The following is a 27218-nucleotide window of genomic DNA, read 5'->3' on the forward strand; positions in this document are numbered from 1 at the left end:
TAATTTGGTTCAGTCTGTGGTGTGAAAAGGTTGCATTAACAATTAAAGAAAGAAACACTTAAGCAAAACATGGGCAGGTCCTTAATTATTATTTTTTTAAATCAATTTCACTGGTAGCCTACTGTATGAAGAATTAGTGGGTATAATATTTCACAGATCACTATTTTGCCATACTCACTTACATAAATGAACTAGTGGCCTGCACCCACTAGTAAAACAATTCTATCTTATTTTTGGATTGACTTTGGATAAATTCTTGTACTACAAGGTAATTCAGTCAAGAGCAGTGAGTGATTTACTTTCATTTTCATACATTAAAGACTCTGACAGCAGAGCTAGTAAATTAGGCGCGGTCCCTTTAAGAGACAAACGCATCCATTATGATGATACACATCCGATTTTTTTTTGTGCAAATCTTTACTTTCACTTAAGACATAACCACATACTTATTCGAACACACTTTCCAACACGGGTATTTCGACATATTTTGTATGTATTTGTTGTCGGTACAAAAGCAAGAAGACTTTGAGACGCGTCTCTGCTTGCCCTGAACAACACCGCGCTGCTGAATTGAGCTCTTTTGCTTTTCGCTCTTTTTTCTGTTTATTTAAACTGCGATTTGAATTTGTTCGTTCAGGTCCAGGAGGAAGTGAACGTCCTGAACGACAGCTCTGTTCAGTGTTGCTGTCCCTGTCCGCGATACGCGCGGCTCTCTCTCGTGCACACTGCTCAGTTCAGTTTCCCGCAGCGCGGGGCTGAAGCCAACTTGATGTGTTGAATGCTCGGAGCACGTTATAAAACGTATTCTTAAAATACACATTTCTGTTTTAATAAATGGTCATATTAAATCATAGCATAACACATAAGTAGGTACAAAAATAATCAGTGATGCATGCGACCCTTTTGGTGTAGCTCCCTGCTTTACCATGTTATGCAACGCTGAGCAATTGCTGCGACGTTAAGCCTGACAGAGAAATCTCACAAGCACATATAAACACTCATTTTCATATGTGTAATATATTCTTCTAATTGTTTTGTGCCGTTTCGCTGCAGTGTTTTAATGTGAACCCAGATAGCACACGTACGTCGCGGAGACGTCTGTGCGATGTCGTCTTTTGCATCTGGCAGATGTATATTTTAGGGCGTTTGCTCATCTGGCATACGTCGCCGAGACGTCCCTGCCAGCTGTTAAGACGACGCCTAGTCTATGTATTCCAGACGTAAATAAATTAGAACGTCTAGGATCCGCTCTTTAAACGATGTTAATCAGATGTTCATACGTCTGCAAGATGTCTGATTGATGTAGGATAGACATCATTTTATCAAAACTTCCCCCTCCCATTATTTTAATAAAATACCTTTGCGATGTTTTAAATAATCCTCCCTCATGCACGTTACAATTACCAAACATAATAATTAATAAATAAACCACACGATCAACTAAAGAACATACATTTGTTGATTTTATTTATATATATATAAAAAAAAAAACAGGCAAAAAAAAACATTTGATTTATACAAAACAAGATAACAGTTTATGCCAACAACAATACACTATTTGTAACATATATACAGGCATTCCAAAAAAAAAAAAAAAAAAACATAAATTAAATCCTCCCTGGGGCCAAGCGTAGGAAATCTTTAATACATTTTTCCGCGTCTGCTTCGGTTGGAGACAGAAGGACGGGGTTCCTCATAGCTGAAGCTGTATGTTAAAAGAAACAATTACAAAAATGTAAAAAGATCGAGCAACCTGCTTTCACTTATATTGCAATGAACGTCAGATATTTTTTTTCTTTATCTGGTTCTTCTGAATAAATTGGACAAAGTTATCTAAATAGCATAAAGAACAAATAATATTAGCTGCTGGTTCGACGCCAACAGCCAAACAAGAAGAAGAAGCACGTGAACTATGCACGTGAGTTAGGGTGCATGCGTCAAAGCTCTTCCCGCGTTATTCAACTTAACCATGTGCCCTGCTGTGCAGAATACACGTCTAGATTAGTTGCAAGGGAGGATTTGCTTAAGGTACGTGTATATTTTAAAACTAATTGTTGTGTCAGCGATCGGTTTTATAATAGCTTCCAAATTAAGTTGTGTATGATGACTATCACCTGTTTGTTAATTAGCGAGTAACGTTAACGTTATACCATAAGTTGTTTCGCGTGCGTTTTGGTTGGGCAAATGGATTTCTAAAGGGGTTAACTGATGTTTTAAGTCTAATTTAAGTTTTTCACAAGTAATTTTTTCTAAATATTTTTGATAATGGCTGATGCCACGTCAGGTTATGTTTAACCAATTTGAAACCTGTTATACATTATTTTAGTTGTACTGACTAATGTTGTAATGACAGCTCCGCCATTAATTCTATTGCTTGTATTTGTACAACATTATTGAACTTGCCTACTAGGAGTGCTCCGATGTGTGATTTTCGGATGCCTCTCTTGTCTCCCCTCCCGCACCAGTTCAACTGTCGGGCGACGTCAGTGGAGAACACCTTGGAGCAAATCCTCCATACAGTTTTCTTCATGCTCGGCCCGCCACTGATGGATAATCTGTTCACCTTCAACAGGTACATTTTAAAGTAATATTTTAGCATTAAATTGACCTGTATTCTATACACATCCAATTAAAAGATTGGAACAATTAAGATTTTGTAATTTTTTTTGTTTTGTTTTGTTGAAAGAAGCCTCTCATGTTCACCAAAGATGCATTTATTTTATTGAAAATGCAGTATAATTTAATATTATGAAACTATTTATAGGAACTATATTTAACTATTTTAAAATATAACTTACTTTTGCGATGCAAAGCTGAATTTTCTCAGCAGGATATGATCAAATCTATATGCTGATTTGCTGCTCAAGAAACATTTATTATTATTATCAAAGGTGAAAATGGTTGTACTGCTTCAAGTTTTTGTGTAAACCATGGTGCACTGCTAGAACAGTGTTATATATTTTGCTGACTTGTGTACTTACATTATCCGATTCCCAAATGTTTCGAAGAATGTTTAAATCCAGAGAAATAAGCAATTTTAACTAGTGACACAAACCGTGTCCATATGTTTTAATAGACCGGTGATGACCACACAGTAGGATTATAATAGAACTTTCAAATACATCTAGTATGATACGCCAACATAACATCTGATTTTAACCACTGCAAATCAGCGTTATTTCTAATTTTCAAAGATTCCTCTAAAAAATAATTAATTATGGTTTCCATAAAATATAATGAGTAGCAAAAACTGGTTTTGATGATAATTGACACTGATAAGATGAACCATTATTAATAACTGCCATTAATAATTGCTATTAACTGATCAGCATATTCTAATGATTTTCGAAGGGTCATGTGACACTGGAGGCTGGATTAATGAGTATATAAAAATATTTTAAAATAGCTTATTATTGGAATGTTTCAGAGTATTACTGTTTCTGTTATATTTTTCATAAATTTTATACATTAGCAAGTAAATGCAGTGCGCATTAGAGACTTCTTTCAGCAACATTTCAACTTAATCATTCCATGCTTTTGACTGGTAGTGTGTAAACATGCACACACATGTTAGCACACAAACAGTTTGTTTACATTTTGTTAGTAGTTGTAGGTTTGACGGTTTCAGTGATTCTTACCATTCTCTGCATAAACCCTCTGTCTACCAATCTTTGTTCCAGCCTATCTAGGTCTGCAGTAGATGCTAGAGGAAAGACACCACCCTCTTCCTCTTCAGCTATCTGCATTTGGGGTACAACACGCCTGTTCCCCACTAGAGACTGGACCAGTGAAGTCAGATGGTTGATCTTCATGTCCATTTTCTCTAGTGTTTCCAGAATTGCCCTTTCTACAGCTGCAATACATAAGATAATTTAACTTGGTATGTAGCTTTGATGAATGAAATGATGCATTTTGCAACTTATTTAAATTAATAAATAACGTACGTGTACATTGACTTGGTACAGTACTCAAGACTGGATTTTCCTGTCTCCCACCAGAAGTACCTGTAAGTATAAATTTACTGTAAGGTTTTAAATGTTAGATGTAGTGTTACATGCATCTGCCTTGATGTTATCAAAAGAATGTCACATTATTTAGGGTAAAATGTTTACCATTTTCAAAAAAAAATTATCCTGACCCTTATATGCATTTCAGTGTTTTCTGGTTTGCTAAAGAGCCTCACTGGAGCTCAAAATGGAGTTGGTAAGTAAAAACTTAAAGTAAGCTAATGATGATGGTTTTAACATCAATAATAAAAAAAAAAATGGGTAACTGGGTAATGGGTAAAAAATGGGTAACTGGGTAATGGGTAAAACACAATAGCCCTAGGACGTCGGGCTAGCGATTTTGCGAGCTCTGGGAATGTTTTCTGTAGTCCATATCTTAGTTTGATTTGTTCTTGTGCACAGTTACATTAAACCTTAAAGTTAAGATAATCTTTGTCTTGTGTAGCCAGGCCTTCAGGCTGACAACAGAAGGTCTGAACCCCTTTGATTGGCCAAGGACTACCAGGTAAAGCAACCAATGACGATTCATTGTGTGTAGCATCATCTTTAGGGGCATGCAGATGAAAAGTTGATGCCACTCCAGTAAATGACTTAGTTTAGTTTATCATGGTACGCACTTATTGTCAAAGTTATAAATAGGGCTGGGTATAGAGTTTGATACTTTTTAGGCACCAACCGAAATGCCACGATACCATCGAGTATCGATAAAACGTCTTGTCATTCGATACCAAACTTCGATACCTAAGGGGTTAATCTTGTCAACATCAGTGAGCCAATAAGCCTGCAGCACTAGGTGTTTTCGACAAGAAGCGGCAACGCGCAGATCGATTGGTGTTGACATCCGCGAGAGCAATTCAAAAACCTAAAAAGCAGTCTGCTCTAACTCTCTTGGTCCTGCAAGGAGCTGCGTCAAATCGAACACACCTACTTGTTTACTCCGTTTACACTCCGAGAGATGTGGCTCACATGTAAGGCTGCAGCGTGAAAGTGTCCCAACCCCCTTATATAACCTAAAAATTAATTGGAATTTAATACTTTGGGTTTCGTTAAATTAAACCTACAATATAGTAATGTACAACTAACTGGACTCCCTGTGTAATTTATGGCACTAGCTGAAATGTTTTATCCATTAAATAATTTTGGTTATAGTTCATTTAAGAGAGACCAAATTTGTTCAGTCAATCACTGTTTACTAAAGAAAGCAATTTTGATTATTTTTTTCTCCTGCTATACTAAAATCATACCTACCATGACTTCAAAACCAATGGTATGTACCAAATAATTATTATTTATTTTTTTTGGTGTAACTTCATTTAAATTATTTTTGGAATGTGATTAAAATAAACAATAATGCTGTCATGTCCTATTATACCCTAAATTTTTATATAACATTAAATCCATAACAATATTTAATATGATTTGAAATGGTGTGCAGTTTGATTTAGTTCAATTCTACTAAAACGTGCAGATTATTGTACTTTCAGAACAAACTGCTTCCTGTGAATGTTGCAGTCCATCATGTCTGTATTCCTGGACATTGTTCATGTTATCAGACATTGTGTTTTTCCCCTTCTTAACTTACTCGGTGTTCTTCCTTGGTGTGCCCCTGAGGGTCTCAGGACAGAAAAGGTTTGCTCTATGGATTAAACAGATCATGCATCTTATATTATCTGTTTTTAAATGCTGTAAATGAAGTTTTTCTCATTTTCATCTCCTTATGCTAATTAATGTTCTTGTACCTTGTGTGTCAGGTGGATGAGCACTCCAGCCGTCACCATGATGGTCTGCCTGAGAGACGCCCACTGGAGCTGAGAAAGATGGACTTGGTGAGATTTGCTTGTTACTCAGACAAGTAAATGCACATTAAAATTCTAGCTAATTGAATTTCAGAAAATAATAAAAACAAAGAAAAATATGAATTCAAATCTATTTTTAAAGTAAAATCATGGCATCAATGCCATCCAGAAGAAAATAAGTCAGTAAATGGTAGGTAACATGTACACAATCAGTCAAAGCTTTTTGAACAGTAAGATTTTTAATGTTTTAAAGAATTATCTTATGTTCACCAAGCTTGCATTTATTTGATCCAAAATACAGTAAAAGCACTATTACTGTGAAACACATTTTTGCTATTTAAAAAAAAAACTGCTTTATACAATAGTAGGGGTAGAGATCTTTAGTCACCTTACTATCCGTTCCGATTCTGGGAGTCACGATCCGATTCCAGAACGACTCTTGATCTACTTTTCCCACCTTATTAATTAGTTTACCAACTTGAGAATCTTAAAATCCTTTAAATATATAAAATATTTAAATATTCTTACATAAGTAATTTTACAAATTGAAAAAAATAACTAAAACAGTTGTATGTAAAGAATTGTAACCTAATATAACATAACTAACTAGCATTCATTATAGTATATTTATCTGTCTAAATCATCTTGTCTCACTTACAGATTTGACTGGTAAATGATAAAGAATGATAGCCTTTTGTATTGAATTGCATTGCATATCAGGGATGACAGATTGATAAAAAGACATGCTATTTGTGACTAGATGTAACTTTTGATACTTTCCAGTTAAAGTGTCTCTCTGATTGATTTAGCCCTATCAGTACGGCTCCCATGAAAAAAAAGAAATAGTGAAGACCTCTGACAGTCTTACAAACATTTAGTAAGAATGTAGTAGAATTAGTAGAATGTCATGTTACATTTTATGTTATGTAACATTTTCACTGTTTACAATGGCAGGGCCTGCCATCTTGTCTTTTTGGCTTGTTGTTTCTGATTGCACTTTAACCTCAAGAGGGAAATCCCGATCAAATCCCAGAAGGTAAAATCAAAACAAAATTAAGTTATAACTTGTTTTGAACAATTTCTTTGTCATTTGAATATTGATTTTTTTTATTTTTTTATAGGCCATATCACCCAGCCCTACTAGGTTATTAAAAAGCTGACTTTTCACAGTGTATGCTCCTAAACCAGGGGTGGCGAATGTTGGTCCTGGAGAGCCGCAGCCCTGCAGAGTTTTGCTTCAACCCTAATTAAGCACACCTGAACAAGCTAATGAAGGTCTGAAGGGTTACTAGAAATTTACAGGAAGGTTAGTTTTAATTAGGATTGGAGCAGAACTCTGCTGCGGCTCTCCAGGACCATAGTTAGCCACACCTGTCCTAAACCCTTCTTACCCAGCTATTCATGGTAGATATCCATTTTATCATGTGTTCATTTGTGTCATTTCAGATTACAACACCTTTATAGCGATTAAATGTAACTTACTCAGTGTTCTTCCTTGGTAGTCACCTGAGGGTCTCAGGACAGTAAAGGTGTGCTCTACGGATTAAACACAAAATATTATTCCGTTTTAGATTGTGTGAAGGGCTGTGAATGCTGCGGTCACAAGACTTTGAGCATGCAAAGTTTCCTTGGATGCTGCAACAATTGTGATATGATGTCATGCTCTGCAGTGTTGTTTTAAAAACTAAAAAAAAAACTTAAATTCAACACACAACGCATAATAATAAATTTAAAATTTAAAATCACACAGTCTACTCCACTTTCCTGCAGCGCTGCAGTTTTACATACATGTTCTTTTAATTCAGCTATTATGCTGTGATGTATCAAACTGCTATTGGTCATACAGTTTCACGTGATGTGAATTTGCAGGTCAAGAGTTCAGCAAGCTTGAACTTTAAAATGCAGCGAAATGCGAACCTTTTCACAAAAGCTTGCGTTTCCGATTTGATGCATTCGCATGCATATTAATGGAAATCAATGGAAAGAAAAGTGCAGTGTGATCGCCCCTTTATTCTATTTAATGTTCTTGTACCTTGTGTGTCAGGTGGATGAGCACTCCAGCTGTCATCATGATGGTCTGCCTGAGAGACGCCCACTGGAGCTGAGAAAGATGGAGTGGGTGAGATTTGCTTGTTACATTTTGCAAATTAACAAACTAAGGCCTGCAACACACTCAGCAGCCAGAATTCTGTTTTATACATTTTTGGGGTCTAAAATCATGAGCCATGTGAAATCATGCAGATCAGTATAAGAAAATTTGAGGGGAGTGGGGTTGGTGGTCATGATGTTCGAAATCCAGGGTTTTTCCTGGGTCAAAAATGGTCTTCGGTTGTGGCTGACGGTCATCCACACAGTAAAAAGAACTCTATCCACGTGATTTGCAAAATACTACAATACATTTTAAATAAATGCAGTGAAACAGTATGTGAATTTTGCTTATCCTATTAGTTAATGAAATATAAAAATAATCACTGTCAAAAAGGGCTGGAACAGAATATTCGATTATTTGAATATTCGTTTGGTGGGTTGGCATTCGATTTTCAATTTTGAGACTCGAATATTCTTTTTCATTCAACCTTGAATATGAATTGAGTGAATGTCATGATCAACGTGAGGCATGCCGCTTCTAGCTCCAGGGTTCGTACAAGGTGCTTAAAGTGCTTGAAGTACTTGAATTTCACTTTTTGAAATTGAAGTCCTGGAAAACCCTTGAAAACAACCATATTTTTGAGAGGGTACTTGAAAAATACTTGGATTTTTAAAGGGCAGTATATAAGAAATAAGTGTTGAATTAACGGGGAAGTCGTGGCCTAGTGGTTAGAGAGGCTGACTCCTAACCCTAAGGTTGTGGGTTCGAGACTCGGGCCGGCAACACCACGACTGAGGTGCCCTTGAGCAAGGCACCGAACCCCCAACTGCTCCCCGGGCGCCGCAGCATAAATGATACCCACTGCTCCGGGTGTGTGTTCACGGTGTGTGTGTGTGTTCCCTGCTGTGTGTGTGCACTTTGGATGGGTTAAATGCAGAGCACGAATTCTGAGTATGGGTCACCATACTTGGCTGTATGTCACTTTCACTTCACTTCATTCTTTTTTTCAGTTGGTGCAATTCAACATGCTTTTTTGTTTCAAAGACATTTGTCATTCATTTTTTTCCATATATGTGTATGTGTGTGTGTGTGTGTATTTATTTATTTTTATGTGCAGCCTCAGTACATTGTATCGTTAGACACTTGATCGATGTATCTATCCATATCGATGGGTCCTTAATAACTTTGCAGTTATTTTGCAGTAATTATTCACAAAAAAAGATCAAGCACAGATTTATGTGCAATTAACTTACTCTGGGCTCTTCCTAGGTGGTCCTCTGAGGGTCTCAGGACAGCAAAGTTGTGCTCTATGGATTGAACACAAAATGTTGTTCAGTTTTTAAGATTTATTTAAATGTTGTGAATATGTTTCAGATTTCCTTTATCCATGATTATGGTCTTTTACCTTGTGTGTTAGATTGATCAACACACCAGCCGTCTCCGTGATGGTCTGCCTGAGACATACGCAGTGGAGCTGAGAAAGGTGGAGTAGGTAAGTTGAATCAAGCAGTTTAAGTCGGTTTACAATGGTTCATAATCTTAAAGGGACAGTTACTTACAAATAAAAAATGTTTATTGTATAAAGTGATTATGACTCTTCAGAAGATTGGAATTAAACCACTCATATTGTATCCATTATTTCTACAATCTCTGTATGGACTATGGAAATGTAGGAACAGAAATCCCTGTGTTCATTGAAGACATTTTTATTTGTGTTTTGAAAATAAAGTTTGTGGGTTTAGAATGACATGAGTATTCACAGAGGTTTCTATGAATGAACTAACCCGTTAATTGCATCAAATGCTGATCTTCCTTTAGCTTTCCAGCTAGCCAAATACAACTAATTATTTACCTTGAAAGCTGGGGAGACTCTCACACCAGTTCTGCTGTTGGTCTTCCATGTCCCTTTGTTGCTGATTGACAAATGCTGTTGACAATTGGGGGGGGGGGGATTTCACTTTTGGTGTTCTGGCTGTTATGCACCTTTAATCTTACTTATTTCATACTGGGTCATTCTGTGTCAGATCAGCCAAATTTCAGAAACTTCCCTGAATCAAATTTGATATTTCCAATATTTTTTTTCTGAAGAAAGAAAAACCAAAATATTGAATGTCACAGATTATTGTTTTTGTTTTTTTGACATATGCAGCAAAGATTGCTGAAGTCAACAGATTTTACTAATAAAGCTACCAATCTTTATGTAAAAAAATAAAATAGCAATGCTGTTACTTTTTAATTCCCTTGTAATTTGGCTGATAAATCTTAATTTTGACCCCCCTCTAAAAAATCATGGATTACACAGTAGATATAAATCCATGATATTCATTTTTTATTTATTTCAACAGGGAACCACAAAATATATATATATATATATATTTTACTTTCAACCTCTGGTTGAGTCAACATGGAATGTGTACTTTTATTTATAGTATTCATTTTTTTATTATTATTTTTCATTACCTTTTTTGTTGCGTTTTGGAATGGCTGGAGGTTTTGGTGCAGGTGGAACACTTGCTTTGTTTGCAGCTTTTCTTTTTTTAATGGGTGGTTGATCTGCTGCCTCTTCATCTGGCGAGTAGATATGATCGGTACTTGTTTTCTTTCTAGGAAAACAAAGATAAAATAACAACTGCACACATTCATTGCCTCTTTGTGTTATGTAGCTCATAGAAATGTGCTCAATAAATGTTGTGCTTTATTTCTCCTTAAAGGGTTAGTTCGCCCAGAAAATAGAATTCTATCATTAATTACTCACCCTCATGTCGTTCCAAACCCCTAAGAACTTCGTTTCATCTTCAGAACACAAGTTAAGATATTTTAGATGAAATCCAAGAGCACTATAGTGGTTCAGCTTTAATTATGAAGTGACGATAAAACTTTCAACAATTAATTTTTTTCTGTGTCAGTCTCTGACATGCATTCACGAGAGGTGCTGATGCAGGAGACAGCATTTTGACAGAGACCCGAATGCGCTATTTTAACAATGACTTTAATACCTTTCTGTGGTGGTAGTGGCATTGATGTCTATGGGGTGTTTCATCAGTAATATCTTCATTTGTGTTCCAAAGATGAACGAAGGTCTTGTTGGTTTGGAATGACTGTACCAGTCACACTGAAGCTCCTATTCAATAACTTATACCATGGTCTGTCTGGATATTCTGATTGGCTGGCAGGTATGTATTAAAACAGTTTATACTATGGGGCCGTTGAATGCTTGAATCTGATTGGCTGACAAACGTTCTGAGGTGTGCAATTATTTTCTGGGAAATGCACGGCGAACGTAGTTCCAGGCAACTGAAAAATAGTGAAAAATAAAAATAATAGAAAAATACTGCATATCTGAGGTGTAACGCATCACAACCTCGGGTGTGCATTATTTTTCTAATAATTCAACTGCCTGTCGTCAATTATTCCTTAATGCACAGGTAGTTCCAAGTCAGTTTATATCACTGTTCTGTATTAATGCGCTGATTTCATTGACTTTCAGGAGCATAGAAACTTGTTTTTAATGCTGTCCTGTGATTTTTATTAATAAAATAGCTTAGATACTGGATTAGGGTAAGGGATAAGCTAGCTCTTACCTGACTCATGCAGGATTCTTGCTCTGTGTCGGGTCCACCCTTTCTCTGGCTGTGGTGCCTCCATTGTCCTAACACTCTTCAGCAACCTGTCAAGGTCTTTATATGGTGGCCACCAGGAGTAGCCATCTGCATACCAGGACTTGGCCGCTGGGCCAGTCGTCCCTTCTCCCTCAAACTCCACGATTAGGTACATTTTTTTTTTCTTTCTTTTTTTTTTTTTTTGCAAGTCTGAAACCCATATTGTTTATTAACTGATTAATTTTCAACAATGTAATTGAAATGCATGAACTATGAAACAAAAAGTGCTGATAAAGAATTACTCCGTATGTAAAAGAGGAATTGAAACGAATTGATTGTGATAGGGGACAAGAAAAATTTTGCTCTCTATTTCCTCAAACTTGCAGAAATCAACTGTTGTTGAGAGGTCATCCACTAAATGAATGCCAAGTGTAGAGGATGGCAGTGGATAGTCAAACAAGGATTCCTGGTGGTTGAAGGTATTGTAAGCAACATAAATTTCATCCCTTAATGAAATGATGTTTTGCAGCTTAGCAACTTTGCCGGCAATGCAAACGTGACTGTTTGCCTGATCCAATTTCAGAGTGTGTTGGCTTGTTCTCAACTCTTTATAATGTGTCGCCTCATGGAAGGATGCAGGTAGAGGACCAGTCGCATGTGGTTTTTTGAGCAGATGTGGCCTGGTTTTGTGAGTTTTTTTGCAGCATCTTTGCATTTCTGAGAGTCTTTTTACTATTTGACTGAGTGGGCATGTTGGTTTCCTCCGAAGTCTTTTGAGTTTGTTTAGGTGATTCTCATACTTGAAAGCACTGAAGTTGTCAAGGACACCATGCTTTTTCGCATCATCTGCAAGATGTACAAGACAGTGTGCATTGTAGGACAAGAATTGTGGACCATACAGTTGACCAAAGTGAGAGACAACGAGCACCAGTAAGTCATTGGCATAATCACAGTATTCTTCAATCAAACTGTTGTTGCACAGGATGAAGATTCCCTCAAAAAGTAGCAAGAAATTTTTGTACACCTGTGTGTTAAGGAGATCTTTCATCATGACAGGTCCGGTATACAGTAAAAACTGCCTAAACTCTGTTGTCTTCCACCTATCAATTTCTCTCAGTGCCCTTGGTTTCATTGCAAACTCCATGGGCACACTTCTCCGAGCATTTAACAGTCTTTCTGACAATGTGTTTATTTGAAATCCTGACAGCCTACAAGTCAGAGGACCCATCTTCAGCCACAAGAGAAGAAGCCGTCTCATGATGGTGCATGTAGTCGAGGGGGAGACCAGAGACCATGTTTAGGGATGTTTCTTCAAGAGGTGATGGACCATGATGATGATCAGCATCTGTCTTATTTCTGAAGCTCTCATTAGTTCTTAAAGGCATGTCAGTTCTTGGAAATGTCATTCTGTTTTCTAGGTACAAACCATCCTGTGTGCATTTTTCACATCCATGATAGCCTGTGTGACCTTTAACATTTTTCAGGAATGCACGGACAGGTGCATCACAGACCATCGAAGAGAGTATTAAATTTAACATCACTCCATCAAATTCAAATCCTTTAGCTAATTAATTTACTTCAGAGATGAATTCTTGAAGGTACTCTGCTAGGGATGTAGGTTTACTTGTGCCACAAAATAAACCTATTGTCACTGGTTCCTCTTGTTTGATGTTTTGCAGTGTCCCTAGGATGGGCCAGAACTGTGATGCTGAGCTCTTATAAAGTGGCAAACCATCAATGCTGACCTGAAGCTCCGGCGTGTGAATGTTGTGCAGAATGTCAACATTCTGATGTAGCACCTCTGCAATTGAATTCAGCACTCCGAAATGGTAATACTGGCCACCAGCCTTGTCTTGTATTTCAGGGTTTAAACGCACAGTTCCAAGCATTGTCCTCGAATCTTTTGGCAGATTTAAACTGTGTAGCCGTAGAATGTTGAGCAAAGAATTCAATGCCACATGTGTGATTTTGTGTTCAGTAGCCCAGGATGCCAAATCATAATTTAATGAATTTGGATCTGATTCTGATTCTGTGTCTGATTCACTGTCATCAGGAACACATCTTCAGTCTCATCAACATGAGAGAGACAGTCCATGAATGTATCTTCATCATCATTTTGACCTTGACCGGTTTTACTGTGCATCCAACCCAATTCTTTCCCCCAAGTTGTTGCCTGTATTGTCTGCAGTTGCTGATCCACCTTGTCCTTTGCTTTCCGTCTTAGTGTCCAATAGGATGGTTTATTTGAAGCCATAGTATAAAGACCTTAATACAAACAAACCTATTTTTTTGTTGTTTGTTTACTGGCCTACCAAGTCATATGCATTAACATAATGTACATACCTTTAGTTGGTTGACGGATGGTAATGGATAACTTTCTGTAGTCAAATTAAACAAAGGACAGTTAAATGCTGAAATTTAAAATGACTACATAAATATACTATTACATATCTAAATTTTAATCAGAGATTGACAGTCTTCTGTAATTGAGGTTTAAACATAGATTAAATTCTCTTTTCATCACATAGTGTTCTTTTAAAAACATCAGTTGCACCTAAGAGATCTGTTCACATATAATTATACATTTACACAGACAAAAGTTCGGTACTGGTTAGATTTTCATGTGTTTGAAAGAAATGGTATTACGTAAGACTGTTTATTTTATGAAAATACATTTTCACTGTAAATATATTCAATGTAAATCTTTTCACAATTGTGTGCATCAAATCAGCGTATTAAAATGATTTCCAAAGTATCATGTGATCACAGAAAAAAGGTAATATTGTGAAATATTTTTGGAAATTAAAAATATAGGTGTCTTATTTTAATATACTTTGATATATAATATATAATATATATATATATATATATATATATATATATATATATATATATATATATATATATATATATATTAATATATAATATAATTGTTCTGAGATGCAAAGCTGGTTTTTCAGCATCATTACTTCAGTCTTCAGTGTCACATGATCCTTCAGAAATCCTTCTAATATGATGATTTATTATAAGTGTTGGAAATAGTTGTGCAGCTTAGTATATGTGTTTTATGTATTTATTTATTTTCTTTTGAAACCAGTGAACATTTTTCAGGATTCTTTGATAAAAGTTAAAAACAACAGCACTTATTTAAAATAGAAATCTTATGCAACAATAACAATAATGCCGTGCTTGGTGTCTATCTAATCTTCAGGTGAGAGTTGAATGGCGCTTAGTGTCTCGCGAGATTTTAATTGGGTTTCTTCTGTTTCAAGCAAGGCATTCGATTGGATGGTAGGTGCTGATGTCGCGCTGCAAGAACAACATGGCACGGGTTCAAAGCCTTATTCAACTGAGAAAATTGATCAGCGTCATGGTACAAGCGAAGTCTGAATGGTTTGGTAAGGTGAACTTGAAACGAAATCCCGCAACCGTGAGTTTGTTAAACTGTTGTCACTGAACAGGACTTTTTGTGATTTCGTGTATGTTAACTGGACATCATATACGTTTAGTGCTTGTGTAACTTGATCCGGGCCGCTGTTATTACGTTAGCTCGGAGCCTCTGTTCATGGTTGACTTGCCTTACATTTGTCAGAGCTGGTGGGTCTAAATCAATCCGAGATAGCCCATTACGACGTCCAATACTAAAGCAAACTTGTAGGAATGAATGAAAACTAGTGAGCAATTTCGAAAAGTCGCTGAGTGTAAATCTTACTTGTTATTGCGGTGTAAAATAAAAGTGCATTTGATTGTCCACTTAGTTTTTGGACCATCACAAATGGGTGTCCCTGAAAAGTATACTATTTGAGGGTACAGAGCGATGGATTTTAGATTCAGTGCAAGTGCAATGTATAGCAACATTTTACATTTCTACGTTATATTCCTCAGTACCAATAGGCCATAGCCAATCAGTATTGAGCAGGGCAGCGCTTCAGATTATCCCGCCCGACCGATGATTGGATTCGCTCAGAATGGCGTTGAAGTGAATTTGATGACGTACATCAGCTGTTTTCGCGAGGGGAAAAAAGCGCCCTTAACATTTCGGTATTTAGTTTAAGTTAGGTTGTTTGTATTTAAGTGTATGTGTTTACATGTATAATGATTCTTATCTCGAATATAATCAAACGTAAAGATATCAAAAGGCTGATTACTCCAAATAAATGTTACTTACCAACCACTTGACGAACTGACGACAAACTACAAACAAACTTAAAGACGACTAATTAACTTTTAAAACAACAGTAGTAGAAAGACATGTAATGAATGAACAGGAACTTAATATATACAACTGGTTCTATTTACAGATTATTAATGTGGGGAAAATAATCAAAAAATGTTGAGGGTACAGTAGGCTGAGGAAATCACAACGGTCATCTGATAAAAATTACAACGGCCATCGCATATATGTAGCCTACGGTCACGTGACATTCATTCATATATATTTTTTTAAATTTATTTTATTATTTTTCTGAGCTTAATACAAGAAACACAATGTGTTCATGTTTAGAGTTGTTATAAATATTGCTACAGTTTAATGGTTTAATATTGCTTAAATCAGATGTTTGTTTGTTTTTTTAGGGTGAGGGTTACCTCAAGGACATAATGTCAAAGGTTACTTGTTTGCTACCTCTGTTTATTTGTAAATTTAATGGGTGTTTTTTTTCACCATATGTTGAAGATATTTTAAAATTTGTTTATTTTATTAGTTATTATATTTATTAGGCATTTTAAGTTTAATTTGACAGTCAGTACTAAAAGAGTATGAAAATATTGAAATGTGTACATTTATTGTTTTCTCTCTGTGTGTCACATTACACTTGCCCTGAATATTTCAGTGCCACACAATTTGCCACAGTAGCAATGGTAATTTTTATTAATTATTTTTTCTCTATATGAAATTGGATATTTGGCAGTAAAGCGCTCAAGTTAAGTTGGGTGAAATATAAATTTGTTTAAACAACATCTGTGTTAAGTCTTAAAAAAAAATATATATATATATATGAAAATATTTAGTATTCTGACAGCTTCTCCGAGTTGGGTCTTTATAGCTTTTGCTTTTCTTTATATTTGCTCATTAAAACTCACCATATTCCATAGTACTAAACATTTTTTAGGTCATGGTAGCCACATGTAAAACCATGAATGCCTCTTCACTACACAGTAAGAAAAAAACAACTTTTCTCTACAAGTCTGGTAATCATGAAAAACGGTAACCTGAACACATTTAGTATAGAGATAAATGCAAAAATTACCATAGCTTCATAACAAACAATTGTTATTATATTCTATTATTTCTGTAACCATTAATACAGGTCCAGTCCTGTCTTACTGTGGATGTTGGATGTAGTGATTTTTACAATGGCAACCCACAGACTCAATGTGGACACCTTGTTGTAAAACACTTTTTATTATTATTATTAACTGTGTATTATATTTATTCCTTTTGATATATGAGTAATGTGTCTGGCACACATTTTCTTTTTCTCTAGTTTCCCTGTTTCTTCTGCCTTGGCTGCACCAGCTGTGGAAACCAGACCTGGTGAGGATTCTCTCCTCCATCCTCAACTATTGAACCTCTTATATCACTCGGATGAGGTAATTAATTAAAGATTGTGTTGTTGATCAGTGAATAGTTTGTTTTAAGCTGCAAATAATTTTAATATTTCTGATCAATTTGATAACCACTATATTTAACCGCTATATTCAGGGTGTCTGCAGGTCCTCAAAAAGTCTTTAAATGTCTTAAATACTTTTTAAGGCCTTATATTAGGAAAACACTATTTAAATGTCTTAAATTCAGATAAGATGGGTCTTAAATATATTTGGTCACTTCAGTCTGATGGACCTAATGACTGTTTATAATCATTGGACAGACCGAAGATTTTTTTTTTCTTCCCCTGCGTCATCAGAGTGAATTGAAGAATACAAGTTTGAATACAATATGCGTCATTTCCGATTCTTCTTCCTGTATCCAAAGACTCAAAAGACCAAGATTCCTTGCGAATAGAACATGCGCAGAACACACATTTTGATGGGGATATGCCGAAACGCGTTTACAAGACCAAATATTCGGGTTAGAAAAGGGCTACCCCAGGTATAATATCCCGGTTTTTAAAAACCGGGATATGAGCATATCCGGGTTTTTGCCGGTGTTTACATGGCCGTGCGCGACTGGGTTATTGCTAATATCCCGGTTTTGAACGGGTTATTGGCTGCATGTAAACGTAGTCATTGAAAACACCTACAGAGTGTATGCATTACGTGTGTTCATTTAGAATGTGCACTGCATGATTCAGTCTATTAAAAGACATCGGGGGAAGAACATGTGTATATTAATACCTCTTAAATATAGTTAATCAATTTTGGTAAATTTCACATGGCAGAGTGCCTTTTTTTTCCTCAAAAAATTACCATATATAAATGTAGTAATTTTTTTTTTTACAACAGTTTCATAAACTATACGTTCTATTAAGAGACTTACGTTTTTGCACTATTTCACCAAAAAAATAATTCCAAACAAAGCCACAGTGCTGTTTTGCGTGTCTAAGCAACATGAAGGCTTTTTGTTCCTGAATGAATCAACTGTTTTAATTACTCACTTATTAACAGTTACCTGCTGTCACCTACTGGTGGTTTTTAATGTCAGATTTAAAGTATCTTTTTAATTCAATTAAATTCAAGTTTATTTGTGTAGCGCTTTTTACGATACAAATAATTACAAAGCAACTTTACAGAAAATTAAGTTTCTAAAATATTTAGTAGTAGCTTATAAGTGGTGACTGTCAGTTTATGTGCATATGACAGGATTTTTCAGAAAAATTAATCAAAGACGTTGTCAACCAGACAATGAACATTATTAACAGCAATTATTATATAATGCAGTCACACTTGTAGCAATATTTGTTAGTTCTGTTGTTGATTCAGGGTCAGCATCATCTGAGGTCCTCTTAGGGTCAGCATCATCTCTTCTCAGGTGTTCTGGAACCAGACTGGAGCTTGTGTAAATCCTAATTACCACGGGATGAAGATCCCAGCCGAAACAGAGAAACAAATAGAGACATCATAAGCATAGCTGGTAATGTTCCAACACAGTAAAATTAATTAGTTTAACCCAAGCTAAAGAATAATAATGTATTTTATATGATGTGATGCTCTTTTTGTGAACATTGTTACATAAAATGCTCTTACTGTTTCTTTTCTTCACCCAATACTTTAGGACAGACCAGCCTGTGATCTCCTAAGACACCCAGATTCAGCCCTGGTCACGATCTGTCCCACACCTGTGTCTCCTCACAGTCCATCACCAGTGTCTGCACCCTGCATACTGCCAATAATATGGTGTTTTGTTCTGGAGAGAGATGCCATTCACAACATAATCTCTACACAATATCAAACTCAAATAATTTAGTCTTGCCTAACAGTTTCCCTGATTTGTTACTGTTCACAATGTAGCATGGTCTTGCCTACCTTTGTCCATTCAGTTATTAAAATGTTTTTAATATTTGTATTGAATATATCTCAAGGTTATTATTTAAAAGCAACTTCACTTGATCTTTCCCTAGAAGAGATAATAGGTGTGTTTGACTTGAAGCAGTGCTGTGCAGACCGATCGAAGTATGACATCACGGTACCATGAGAGCAATAAGACGGCTTAATATATAGGTCCTTCTCAAAAAATTAGCATATTGTGATAAAAGTTCATTATTTCCATAATGTAATGATAAAAATTTAACTTTCATATATTTTAGATTCATTGCACACCAACTGAAATATTTCAGGTCTTTTATTGTTTTAATACTGATGATTTTAGCATACAGCTCATGAAAACCCCAAATTCCTATCTCAAAAATTAGCATATTTCATCCGGAATTTGAACATTGAACATTCCACATTTTTAATGCTGTGGAGGTAAAGAACTACATGAACTAAAGCCATGAATCACCCCTTAATTATAATAATCAGGGTGATCAATTCTGTCAAATTCAACATTGCTCCAACAGCCCTGTCTGTAATTAAGCAGTGCTCCTGAAGACCACAAATAGCAGGTTCAGTAGTGTTTGAGAAGGCTTGAAGCTGAACTTTCCAGGAAGTTATATAGTTATGTAGACAGGTAAGTGTTGATGGGACTAATTATTGAGTAGAGTATTGCTCAGAATTATTCTGGAGTTCACTTATAGGCAGGATGTACAGTAATTGCATTAAATACTGTATAGACTATTGAACATTTGTCTAAAACAATAGTGAATTTAACAAACATCTCAAGTTTAACATTTAAAAGTGTGTAAATAGTACAGTAATGTTATTACACTTGAAGTACAAAATAATCATACTGTAGTTTATTTGGAGTAACTTGCTCAACATATATATATATATATATATATGTGTGTTAAGTACAATCACTAATCTTGAAATGTTGAACACTTAAAACCTACAAATAGTCAATGATCTTAACGCGCTGTACAAAATAACTTCCACACGCGTTTATCTTCATTAACAGGGACAGTTGGACAAACCGATTTAAAAGTGCATGATGGATTACGTTGTTAAAACATTTTGTTGTGCTTTTGTTCTAGTTTGTTTCCAGTAAAGTATGTCACCTTTTGTCTGATCATTTAGACATTAATGTTAACGAAAGCGCACAGTGTCATTCTGTGCACATAAGTAAAGAAAAAGTGTTTGTGTCTCCTTGAAAACATCAATGGAATATAATACATTTAATAAATAAATGTATGTCTACAAAATAATGTGATGTTTGCTTTTAAACATGCTATATACGTTCTTGTACTAAGAGCAAATCACAGAACATGGATTTTAAATGATCGTTATTTCTTCAAGTATTTCCCTTTAAATTAATCAAGTATAGCAGATTCCAGTTCTCGACGGACATGCCGGCATATTTCGGGTGATAAAGATACGTCGTATAGATGTCATTTAGAGGTAGGGTAGACGTTTAATTTAACAGCTCAAACAGACGATCTACAGACGATCAAAATACGACTATAAAAAAGGAATCCGATGTTTATCAGATGATGCGCTCTTCAGCAGACGTCTCCGCGACGTACGTGTGCTATCTGGGGAAAGGCTGTAAATGTGTACTTCAAGTGTTCAGAGGAATACATCCCGAGCTCATCTGTGACGTTCAGCATGATGATTCAGTTAGAAACCAGCTAAGACCAGCGTGACAGTGGCCAAAACTACTTTAAAACCATATAATATATTATTCTAATTGTTTTGTGCCGTTTCGCTGCAGTGTTTTAATGCGAAAGGCTGTAAATTCTCTGTGGACTTCAAGTGTTCAGAGAAATACATTGCCAGCTCGCGGACATTTGGCTGACGCGAATATATCATGTTATTACTTTAAACAGTTCAGAAACATCTGAATTTAGCTCTTGGTGTGTTCTAACGTGTGGATTGCGTGCAATCGCCGATATAATTTAATTATAAAAGGTCTTAAATAAGAATAAATTCGCTCGTTGTGAGCTCCGTGGAGACAGCCTGAGCTGAGCAGCCGTGATTCTTCTCTCCGATTCTTCTGACTGCTCTCTGCCCAGACATCAAGTATTCATAAGCTGTATCACGCTGTCAAATTATATTTCATTTTGCCCACATAAACAGTTAAAAAACACCTGAATTCTGCTATTGTTGTGTTCTAATGGGTGGATTAGTGCAATTCGCTGTGATATTATTTTTGGAAGCGCTTAAAAAATGCTGATGACGCGCTCATTTCTCTCTCGTCTTTCTCGCTTCTTTGGCCAGAGACATAATTTATAAATGAGATCTGACCCGGTAATAATAACACATGTTGGTTTAGCTTGTCAGTGTGAATGAAATGTGTAGCCTATTTATTTGTCCGATCTCGCCCCGAAACGCGGCTGTCATGTGGACTTCAAGTGTTCAGAGAAATACATCGAGCTCGCGGACATTTGGCTGCCGCGAATATATCATGTTATTACTTTAAACAGTTCAGAAACATCTGAATTTAGCTCTTGGTGTGTTCTAACGTGTGGATTGCGTGCAATCGCCGTTTTAAAAGGTCTTAAATAAGAATGAATTCGCTCGTTGTGAGCTCCGTGGAGACAGCCTGAGATGAGCAGCCGTGATTCTTCTCTCGACTGCTCTCTGCCCATAAATCAATTATTAATGAGCCCTAACCCCTGTAATAATCAGATATGTTGGTTTAGCTTGTCAGTTTGAGGGAAATTGTATTATTTACTTGGTATTTTTAACCGGTTTAAAAGTGAAACAAAACCCGACTCCTCCCTTTAATCTCGGTTATTGCAACTAGGGGCGCAATTTTTCTCAGACAATGTAAGTCTATGGGTAATGTATTTTGACATTTAAAAATTAATAAAAAAAAAACTTTAAGTCTGATCAGTCTGAAAAGATATAGCAACCAGCACCGCTCTATCCCGCAGGTGTCTGCCGAGTTTGGGGCTTGTGGCTTTAAAGCCCTAGGAGGAGTAGCGTTTAGAATTTCTGTCAGAAAAATAATAATAAGAAAAAGAGGAAAAAGAAGAAGTTTAAATAGCATAACAGTATGTTGGCTTGTTGCCAAGCCAACATAACTAGAATTAAAAGTTAGTGAACTAACTTTGATGTTGGCTTGGCCATCTTGGCCATGGGGCAAAAGAGCCACAGTACTTGTGTGCCCAACATTCTTGAGTTTCCCCGCTGCAAAAAATTTAAAACAATAATACCATAAAAAATACACCTGCAACAGTCTTTTTCCATGGTCCCTTGCTGTTTTCTTTTTTAATAAAAAGCCTAGGCTATGATAACAGCTACGACAGGGTTGTCTAGCTGAATGCGAAATAAGACATGCAAAAACCATAATCTCCTAAATACCATTCAATTTGATGTTATTTTAATAGTACTGACAACATATTTTAAGTTATCACACATTACTGAAAAATTAAAGAAGGGACACTATATATAGTATACTTCGGTGAGTCAAGAGCTAAACAAAAAGTCCTGTTTCATTACAAAATACTGTAACTTTTATAAACGTTATACTATCACCACAAAATTTTAATTAATATTTATTAAAAAATAAATATTTAATAAAACTGAAACTTAAATATATTATTTCTATAGGCTATACAAAACAGAAAAGAAAGACTAAATATGAAGGCTGAATAAGCTGATCTATAGCATGTTAAATGGTGGTTGCCTGTCTATGAATGGTACACCCCTCTAAGCTCACAGAAGTGGTTTGACCCAAGTCCTCAGCAGCCAATGAAATTGACCTCTTCAAACTGATTTTTAACGTGTACTTCACGTGTATTTCAACGTGAAATACACGTTAAATACCCGCTGATTTTTCACGTGTAAACAACATGTATTTAACGCCTTAAACAATATTGGATATAATATCGGAGTAATATAGTATTTTAAGAAGCTATTAAAAAAATATATAAATGACTTTACCATGTTGTGCAGCGCAGATAAATAAATAATATTAAATACGTGTTGCCTACGCATGAAATACACGTATTTAACGTGTTGTTGACGCGTTAAAATTCACATGTATTTGACCCTCTTGGCCTTCCATACACATTAGACGTGAAAAAAGGACATTGCGTTGTTTTGATATGGATTACTTTATCACAGAATATTTGTTCAGGAGCACTTGTTTAGTTTAAAAGTAGACATGTCAAGCTTTCTATAGATATATCACTCATGTCTCTTCCTTGAGTATTCATGGAGTTACAGTTAATTTTAATGACATGTTTGTAAATGAAGATCAGCGCAGACCAAGGCTGCAGACAGCACACCTTGTTTGTTATCTTTATTTTATAAGTGCCCAAAGTTTTGTTGTTGTTATGTTTGTATCCAAAAAAAGTAGACCCTTTACAGAGACACGTTAAGATTCACGTGTATTTGACCCTCTTGGCCTTCCATACACATTAGACGTGAAAAAAGGACATCGCGTTGTTTTGATATGGATTACTTTATCACAGAATATTTGTTCGTCAGCACTTGTTTGGTTTAAAAGTAGACATGTCAAGCTTTCTATAGATATATCTCTCATGTCTCTTCGTTGAGTATTCACGGAGTTACAGTTCATTTTGATGACGTGTTTGTAAATGAAGATCAGCGCAGACCAAGGCTGCACCTTGTTTGTTATATTTATTTTATGAGTGCACAAAGTTTTGTTGTTATTATGTTTGTATCCAAAAAAAAAGTAGACCCTTTACAGATTCGATTGATGTATTGCTCTTATCTGTATGATTAAAACTGAAAGTGTAATTTAAGTAAATTTCGGGGTTATCAGGAGAAAATGACTCAAAACGACTACAGAGTTAAAAGGCTATCGTGACTTTTTTTCCTTCCAGTATTCATAAGCTGTATCACGCTGTCAAATTATATTTCATTTTGCACACATAAACAGTTCAAAAACACCTGAATTCTGCTCTTGTTGTGTTCTAATGGGTGGATTAGTGCAATTCGCTGTGATATTGAAGCGCTCGTTTCTCTCTCGTCAGAGACATAATTTATAAATGAGATCTGACCCGGTAATAATAACATATGTTGGTTTAGCTTGTCAGTGTGAATGAAATGTGTAGCCTATTTATTTGTCCGATCTCGCCCCGAAACGCGGCTGTCATGTGGACTTCAAGTGTTCAGAGAAATCGCGAGCTCGCGGACATTTGGCTGCCGCGAATATATCATGTTATTACTTTAAACAGTTCAGAAACATCTGAATTTAGCTCTTGGTGTGCTCTAACGTGTGGATTGCGTGCAATCGCCGTTTTAAAAGGTCTTAAATAAGAATGAATTCGCTCGTTGTGAGCTCATGTAGACAATGCCTCCAGCAGCTGACCAGCCGTGATTCTTCTCTCGCCTGACTGGTCTCTGCCCAGAAATAAATTTTTAATGAGCCCTGACCCCTGTAATCAGATATGTTGGTTTAGCTTGTCAGTTTGAGGGAAATTGTATTATTTACTTGTATTTTTAACCAATGTAAAAGTGAAAGTAAACAAAACTCCGGGTATTGCAACCAGTAGGGGCGCGATTTTTCTCAGACAATGGAAGTCTATGGGTAATGAGTTTTTACATTTAAAAATTAATTTAAAAAAAACTTTAAGTCTGATCAGTCTGAAAAGATATAGCAACCAGCACCGCTCTATCCCGCAGGTGTCTGCCGAGTTTGGGGCTTGTGGCTTTAAAGCCCTAGGAGGAGTAGCGTTTAGAATTTCTGTCAGAAAAATAATAATAAGAACTAGAATTAAAAGTTAGTGAACTAACTTTGATGTTGGCTTGGCCATCTTGGCCATGGGGCAAAAGAGCCACAGTACTTGTGTGCCTAGCATTCTTGAGTTGCCCCGCTGCCAAAAAAATAAATAAATAATACCATAAAAAAATACACCTGCGACAGTCTTTTTCCATGGTCCCTTGCTGTTTTCTTTTTAAATAAAAAGCCTAGGCTATGAAAACAGCTACGATAGGGTTGTCTAGCTGAATGTGAAATAAGTCATGCAAAAACCATAATCTCCTAAATACCATTCAATTTAATCTTATTTTAATAGTACTGACAACATATTTTAAGTTATCACACATCACTGAAAAATTAAAGAATTTTAATCAAAATTTTAATTAATATTTATTATAAAATAAATATTTCATAAAACTGAAACTTAAATATATTATTTCTATAGGCTATACAAAACGGAAAAGAAAAAAGACTAAATAATAAGGCTGAATAAGCTGATCTATAGCATGTTAAATGGTGGTTGCTTGTCTATGAATGGTACACCCTTCTAAGCTCACAGAAGTGTTTTGACCCAAGTCCTCAGCAGCCAATGACATTGACCTCTTCAAATTGATTTTTAACTTGTACTTCAAGTGTATTTCACGTGTATTTAACACGTGAAATACACGTTAAATACCCGCTGATTTTTCATGTGTAAACAACACGTATTTAACGCGTTAACTAATATTGGATATAATATCGGAGTAATATAGTATTTTAAGAAGCTCTTAAAAATATATATAAATTACTTTACCATGTTGTGCAGCGCCGATAAATGAATAATATTAAATACGTGTTGTCTACGCATGAAATACACGTATTTAACGTGTTGTTGACGTGTTAAAATTCACGTGTATTTGACCCTCTTGGCCTTCCATACACATTAGATATAATGAGGGAGACGTGAAAAAAGGACATTGCGTTGTTTTGATATGGATTACTTTATCAAAAAATATTTGTTCGGGAGCACTTGTTTAGTTTAAAGGTAGACATGTCAAGCTTTCTATAGATATATCTCTCATGTCTCTTCGTTGAGTATTCATGGAGTTACAGTTCATTTTAATGACGTGTTTGTAAATGAAGATCAGCGCAGACCAAGGCTGCAGACAGCACACCTTGTTTGTTATCTTTATTTTATAAGTGCCCAAAGTTTTGTTGTTATTATGTTTGTATCCAAAAAAAGTAGACCCTTTACAGAGACACGTTAAAATTCACGTGTATATTTGACCCTCTTGGCCTTCCATACACATTAGACGTGAAAAAAGGATATCGCGTTGTTTTGATATGGATTACTTTATCACAGAATATTTGTTCGGCAGCACTTGTTTGGTTTAAAAGTAGACATGTCAAGCTTTCTATAGATATATCTCTCATGTCTCTTCGTTGAGTATTCATCATTTTAATGACGTGCTGTGAATGAAGATCAGCGCAGACCAAGGCTGGAGACAGCACACCTTGTTTGTTATCTTTATTTTATAAGTGCACAAAGTTTTGTTGTTATTATGTTTGTATCCAAAAAATGTGGACCCTTTACAGATTCGATTGATGTATTGCTCTTATCGGTACGATTAAAACTGAAAGTGTAATTTAAGTAATTGTCGGGGTTATCAGGAGAAAATGACTCAAAACGCGTATATGCGTTAATCGACTCCAGAGTTAAAAGGCTGTCGTGACTTTTTTCCTTCCAGTATTCATAAGCTGTATCACGCTGTCAAATTATATTTCATTTTGCACACATAAACAGTTCAAAAACACCTGAATTCTGCTCTTGTTGTGTTCTAATGGGTGGATTCGTGCAATTCGCTGTGATATTATTTTTGGAAGCGCTCATTTCTCTCTCGTCTTTCTCTCTGTTCTTTGGCCAGAGACATAATTTACGTTATAAAACGTATTCTTAAAATACACATTTCTGTTTTAATAAATGGTCAAATTAAATCATAGCATAACACATAAGTAGGTACAAAAATAATCAGTGATGCATGCGACCCTTTTGGTCTCAGTGTAGCTCCCTGCTTTACTACCATGTTATGCAACGCTGCAATCGCTGCGATGTTCAGCCTGACAGATAAATCTCACAAGCACATATAAACACTCATTTTCATGTGTATAATATATTCTTCTAATTGTTTTGTGCCGTTTCGCTGCAGTGTTTTAATGTGAAAGGCTGTAATTTCTCTGTGGACTTCAAGTGTTCAGAGAAATACATCGCTAGCTCGCGGGCAGTTGGCTGCCGCGAATATATCATGTTATTACTTTAAACAGTTCAGAAACATCTGAATTTAGCTCTTGGTGTGCTCTAACGTGTGGATTGCGTGCAATCGCCGTTTTAAAAGGTCTTAAATAAGAATAAATTCGCTCGTTGTGAGCTCTAAGAGACAATGCCTCCAGCAGCTGACCAGCCGTGATTCTTCTCTCGTCTGACTGGTCTCTGCCCAGAAATAAATTATTAATGAGCCCTGACCCCTGTAATCAGATATG

At 35.9% G+C, this 27218-nt stretch overlaps 3 long non-coding RNA genes across 17 annotated transcripts; 1 reads left to right on the top strand and 2 right to left on the bottom strand.

Annotated features, from left to right (window-relative positions):
* Nucleotides 1-1577: 1577 nt before the first annotated feature.
* LOC113081236 (uncharacterized) lies at nucleotides 1578-18503 on the top strand. Of its 15 annotated transcripts, none has more exons than XR_003282128.1 (19): nucleotides 1587-2028; nucleotides 2411-2572; nucleotides 3681-3880; nucleotides 3966-4006; nucleotides 4156-4203; nucleotides 4453-4512; nucleotides 5443-5636; nucleotides 5759-5833; nucleotides 6758-6839; nucleotides 7848-7918; nucleotides 9310-9384; nucleotides 11487-11660; nucleotides 11878-11970; nucleotides 12075-12421; nucleotides 12699-12809; nucleotides 13171-13320; nucleotides 14764-14889; nucleotides 16978-17083; nucleotides 18462-18503. It is a non-coding gene; the product is annotated as an uncharacterized LOC113081236 (long non-coding RNA). The 15 variants fall into 15 exon arrangements; XR_003282131.1 differs by lacking the exon at nucleotides 5443-5636 and adding an exon at nucleotides 12910-13013 and having other exon boundaries at nucleotides 1590-2028; XR_003282132.1 differs by having other exon boundaries at nucleotides 1593-2028; nucleotides 5632-5636.
* LOC113081237 (uncharacterized) lies at nucleotides 9316-10950 on the bottom strand. Its single transcript, XR_003282142.1, has 3 exons — nucleotides 10353-10950; nucleotides 9745-9819; nucleotides 9316-9366 (listed from the first exon to the last, which is right to left on the bottom strand). It is a non-coding gene; the product is annotated as an uncharacterized LOC113081237 (long non-coding RNA).
* On the bottom strand, nucleotides 13835-16967 carry LOC113081238 (uncharacterized). The gene is made up of 2 exons (XR_003282143.1): nucleotides 15660-16967; nucleotides 13835-13869 (listed from the first exon to the last, which is right to left on the bottom strand). It is a non-coding gene; the product is annotated as an uncharacterized LOC113081238 (long non-coding RNA).
* Nucleotides 18504-27218: the final 8715 nt, after the last annotated feature.

The sequence above is a fragment of the Carassius auratus genome, unplaced genomic scaffold (genome assembly GCF_003368295.1).
Source record: "Carassius auratus strain Wakin unplaced genomic scaffold, ASM336829v1 scaf_tig00033505, whole genome shotgun sequence".
Taxonomy (NCBI): domain Eukaryota; kingdom Metazoa; phylum Chordata; class Actinopteri; order Cypriniformes; family Cyprinidae; genus Carassius; species Carassius auratus.